Here is a 6,000-nt window from a genome sequence, read left to right as displayed (position 1 = left end):
TAAAACTTGTCCTTAATGGAGATTGTAGTTTCTCCTAATCTGCTCCTCTTCCTGTCACTTCCATTTCAGAAAGTGGCATTGTCATTTTCACAGTCCAGAAAACTGGACATTATCCCTGACTCCTTCTCCCCTCACTCTCCACACCCAAGGAAGTGCCCGGGCTTGCCAAGCCTGCCTCCTAAATATGCAATTGCTGATAAGCAAACTTTTTTTTAACTACAAAAAAGGCAATTTCAAATGAGTCAACCCTATTTCAGTGACAATAGCAGGTCCACTGATGGTTCTTCAATGGCTTTAGTACCTTTCTTATTGTCCCCCTGCATCTGCTCATGTCTCTTCTTTCCATATTTACACTGTCTTCAAAGTGCCCTCTTTTTTTAAAAATGCAGACCTAATTACATCATAAATTCATTGTAGCCCTCAATAATCTTAGTGCATTTGGAATAGTTAAATGGCTAAAATTATTAAATGGCTTGGATGACCCTATCTCATCAGGTCCCCTTTTCTCCTGTACATCACTGTAAGTAACTTTTTTTCCTTTTTTTTTTTCCCTATTGTCAAATCTCACTGGACTTTTTCAGATACCCTCTAGTTTAGGGACTTTGCACAAGTAATTTCCTTGGTCTGTTATGCATTTGGGTAGCTCCTGAAAATTTCTCCCATCTCAACCTAAACTTCACTTTTCTGAGAAGCTGTGCCTGATGCTCCCCACCAGGTGAAGGGCCCCTACTTTGTAGCCGAAATTCTCAAGTATAGTACTAATCACATTGTTATTCATTCTATAATTTATTATACAGTTATTTAGCCAGTAATTATCTCTCTGCTAGACTGAGGATCCATGAGATAGGGCCTGTTCCTCTCTCTCTCTCTTTTTTTTTTTTTTTTTCAATTATTCAACATCTAACATGGTGCCTCAAATTTAGTTACATCTCAATGTATATGCATTGAATACAGGAATAAGATGGGAGTTAAGACACAAATATAAAAAAATGAATACCACACCACAAAGTATTTTAGTAGTGTCACAGTGTGTCATGAACAAAGAACAGTGGGGTATTGGGACAGAGATTATCCTGGGCTTTTCATGGAAATTTCACGAAGAAAATAGTATTTGTCTTGCCCCTTTGCAGATGGTGAGGTTTTTCCAGAGAGAGGGAGTAGCATCGTGGTCAGAGGAAAAAAACAGCAGCAAAGGCATAAAGGTAGAAAAAGAGTAAACTTGAAGAATAACAGCAGGTGCAGATGAGTTAAGGATGGAGCACGTGAGAAGGTTGAGAAGTTGATGTGGGTGGTGGGTGTGGGTTGAAGGGCCCATGAAGTTTAGACTTTTAATTTTTAGCCATGACCTGAGCATATTCTGAGAGAATAGATCTGGTTTGGTGCCTGGTTGGAGCTTTGGGGACTTAATGTCAGTTAGGAAGATTGCAATGAAGTTGAGAGAGACAATGAGACAAGATTCAGGTGTCACCATAGGAAGGAAAGGGAAGATGGACTTGAGGCTCAGATTGCAAAAGTGGCCTTGCTGGAGTCTGCTCACTAGTGGGCCACAGAGAGAGATTGGGCCAAGATGAACCTCAGGTCTGAGTGTTAGAAGAAAGGCTAACAAGATGAAATATTGGACAGCAACTTCAGAATAGCCACTAGTTAGAATTTAATGGTTTGCATCAAGTGTCTATTCCACAAAAGTTTTCAGAGTTCATTCATTAGACAAATGCAGTAACCAGGTTTCCCTGCTCTCTCCCTAGTGTTCACTCTGCCAGAACATCCCTCCCGGTGAGCAGGTGAGGTGGTTTTTAAGCTGATTTTTAGACTGGTGATAAAAATTAAGTATTTTTTTGCATTAAACCTCTTCTTTTCCCAGACAGTTGTTATGGTTCAATCCACTTCACAGGGATACAGGAAGCTTGCAAATGACTAGTTCACATCTACTGTGTGTGCTAGTGACTCAGTAATGTTGCCTTAGAACAAGATATGTGTGGTTTTGCTTTATTTGAGGAATTCAATAAAGAACATACTTCATGTCAGCAGAAACCCTCGTAAATCTACATAAAGACATGAGTAAAACCTTTTACAATCACATGGCTGCATGAAATTTTTTTTTTTTAATGGAGAACCTTTAGATTTTTCATATCTCAGAAAAAGCTTATTTGTGCCTATGAGCTGACTTTGAGAAGAGACACCATTGTCATTTTTTTGAGTTTCATCTGGAAGGTTAAAAAATGTTGGAAGGAGAAAGTAAAATTCTAGGGGTTATTTGCTTTGTACGTAAGAGGTATGCATTTTCTCTCTAGACCGGTGCTCCAGGGGAAGCTTGCCAGAAAAAACAAACAAGGCTGCATGGTTCTGCACAGAATTTCTCCGGCACAAGGGCTGAGCTTCTGTATCTGGCCTATGTATATAAACGACATGTCCTGGGATAGAAAGTCTTCCAGAAGCACACAAACATAGTAGGAAAGAGCGGTTTTTTTTTTTTTTTTAATTTGTGAAGAATATTTATACAATTATTTTTCAGCTTGGAGATCAAGGTTTAAAGTTTTAAGCTTTAAAAAATTTGCCATAAATAGCATCTTCTGGCTGTACAGGTTTTGGCTCAGAAATATCAGGATTAGTGAGATTAAGTGAAAGGAGATAAATATTAAGGGGGAGTCCTGAGATGGAAGGGTTTCTGCAGAGGACACCTGCCCAGCTCGGCATAATGGACTCAGCGGCCTGGCAGAACCTCTACTTTGAATGCTTTGGTTAAATTGATGACCTTTTGCGGATTTTGTGGGGGTGGAAAAAAGTCTAATTTATTTTTTTCTGAATGGAGTGCTATACATTCCTCTAAAAAGCCCTTGGCATCCGCTGTCTCAATGTCTTTATTAATGAACTTGGAGAGATCCTTGGACATGCATGATGTTTAGTAATAAAAAATTTTAGGGCTTTTACTTTTCATTTTCTGTATGCCACATTACAAAATTTCCTTAGGAAGCTGATATATTATTTATATTAATTTATACTTAAAATGCAAGGTGTTTCATGTTATCACGGGGACATTTTCTTAACATTAGTCTTTTAACATGTGTTTCTGTTTCATTTCTACCCTAAATAAAACCATTTTTCTGTGTGTGTCTGTGTGTATGTACGCACAGTCACATACTCTAACCTCTGAAATTTGTCTTATTTTGTTTGACTTAGAAGACTTTTGAGGCTGTTCGTCATGCCTGGTTACCAGTACAGGGGCCACGGGTCCCAGAGCACGTGGGTCTTGGAGCTGAGGTTGCCAGCCTTGGTTATTTTAATAGCAGCCTGAGTGCTCCCCATGGCCACGTATTCTAATATTTCCTTTGGTGAGTAGGACTAGAAAACATGATCTTTTTAATTTATAGATGACACTTTCTTGGAAGGAACAACCAAAAGTGCACATTTGAGATCAGAATTAGACTTGAGAATAACTTTGATAGAAACTGAGGAATTAGCAGAGCAAAGCTTTGTTCTACGGTAAATGTCTCCCCTGGTCCCCAGAGCATCTCTGGCTTTAACTCAGACCTGTCCCTTCTCCAGGATTCCTCCTGCTGAGGCTCCTGCACCAGCTGCTAGCCCAGGTCCTGGCTCAGGCCTCACTTCTCCCACACTCCCCGGAAGCCCAGTCCACTGAGGTCACCTGGGTCTGTGGCTCTCATTCTGCTGACCTCCATCTCTTGACCACTTTCCCCTCACCTTCTGCTGGCATTCCCTGATGGCTTTGGGCATGTTTCTTCTTCCTTTTTCCAATATGCATTTCTTCTTCTCCCCTCTGATGGTGAAGAAGATCTTTCCCCTTCCACCCAAGGTCAGTCCCTCTCAGGGGCTCTGGATTCCCTACCTCTGGCCTCTTTATGCCCTCTGATTTTACCTACCTAACAGCTCTTAGATTATTTTTTCCTATCTCCAGTGACACTGCCTGTTTGAATTTAAGCCACCAGGACTTCGCAATCTCTTGGCTCCCCTAATTCATGTCTCCGCACGCACTGTTGCCTTTTCCAGACCATCCTTCCAGGAAACCAGAGGGATTTTTCTAAAATGTAAACCTGAGTGCTTCACATGGCCCCCTCCTTCCCCACCACCTCAGGTCCCCCTTGAGCATTCAAATAAAGGTCCATATTCCCCAGCACAGTGTTAGGGGCTCCGGCCTTTGCTTAGTCCTGGAAGGAAATGACAAATCACCTCTCAGCAAATTATGTTAAAACATTTCTTAAAGAGATAATTTCCAGGGTATACATAGCCGGAATTTCAAGGGTCAAGGGAGAAATTTTGGAGCTTATATAGAACTAAAGGAGTCTTTTCTTTATAGGCATCCTTATAAATCAAATTGTTTCTGACATTTGCAGAATCCCTGAAAACCATACAACTTCTTTAAGATACCTCATAAGGCATGTTTGGACAATTTCTTTTGTACAGAAGATGTGATTCATAGGAGAGATTGGTAATTAAAAAACCATGAGTTCTAATTTTAGGAAGGTGCCTATGCAAGGCATGTGTGCAATCCTTGCCTATGTTCTAAGCAGTAAGATGGTGACAAAACTACTTTATCACTTCCAGGGGTGTTTGTGAAGCATAACTAATAAAAATAACAGGGTATGTTATAGGATATTAAGATGCCTGGCAAAAAAAGTCTTTTGGAATTGTTTTTAATCCCCAAGGTTAGTCCTTATGTAATTTAAGCAATAATCAGATACAACGTGGTGATTATTTCCTGCTTCTCAGTGTAGGTAATGTGATATACAATGCCCAAATAAAACCGTGAAATTCACAGGAAAATCAGCTAATATTTAGCATTTTTGAGTATCATTTTGCTTTCACGAATCCTTCCAAACCTCAACTAATTTATACGCATCTCAAAAGAAGGTGTCCATTATCTGTGTTACAGGTGGGAAGAAGCTGAAGTTAGTTGTGAAAAGCCTGGCCCAAGGCCACAGAGAAGGGAGAAGTTTTGTGCCCAGCCTAGACCCTCTACACTCACTCCTTCAAGTTGAACAGCACCATGCACCTTCCTGGTGGAGTACCTCTGCTTCTCTCAGCAAAGGCCTTGAGGGTTAACTGAGTGGATCCTTGACATTTGACTTTCAACGACTCTAAAGCTGAAAGCAATGTGTTTTGCCATTTATTGTAGATGTCATAGGTGTCCCCACCCAAAACTCAGTTCATGAAAACTTCTTTTTTAGGGGAGAATGAGAGAGGCCTGATGGAATAAGTAAAATCACATTGTACCAGGAGAGCTTCTGCTCCACAGAATGCTGGCCTGTGTGGTTGCCAGTGAGAACAGTTAAGCACTTAGAGTTAAATGTTAATTGCGAATGCATGGCCCTACCTAGGACAAGGTGACGAATGGTGAACTTTCAGAAGGCAGGGATGGTGGCGTCATCCTTTTGTACCTGCACACTGAGCATGACAGGCCAGACAGGTTGTTCCAAGTGTCCTCTGAAAAGGGACAGTCAGAGGTCTGAGATTGCTTGCAGTCCTCAGTTTACATAACAGATATATTCCCTTCAAGTTTGTGTAAATGGAGTCCTATTTTTATAGTGCCAGGAAATCTTGCCTTTTAAAGGATCCTTGTTTTGATTCCATTTGAAAGTGAACTCAACTATTGTGCTAGGGACGATGGCTTCTGAATTAATCTATTGTGTAGATTTGGCTTTTCCAATGAGTGGGTTTTTAAAAGCAGAGCCTTTCTGTGAACTTGTCACAAAATGCGGCAGGGATACTCCTACATGGCGGAGGGCAGCCGGCCCCAGAAGGATGGGAACTTTGGAAACACTTTGTCTCCGAATTGCAATGTAAATTCTGTCAGTTAATACTGAGTATCCATGGGCAGTTCTCTTTGGTAAATTTTAGAAGGAACAGCATCATTTTACACTGAGGATTTTCACCAAGTCTCCTGGACAGCATGAAGGTAGATATGAGGCAGTTTATAGAGATCAATCATTCTTTTAATATTTGCATGCTATTTCATTGCATAGATTTATCATATTTCCTCATTCT

Source organism: Sus scrofa, chromosome 1, assembly GCF_000003025.6.
Source record: "Sus scrofa isolate TJ Tabasco breed Duroc chromosome 1, Sscrofa11.1, whole genome shotgun sequence".
In the NCBI taxonomy this organism is placed as follows: domain Eukaryota; kingdom Metazoa; phylum Chordata; class Mammalia; order Artiodactyla; family Suidae; genus Sus; species Sus scrofa.
This window is presented reverse-complemented; position numbering follows the sequence as displayed.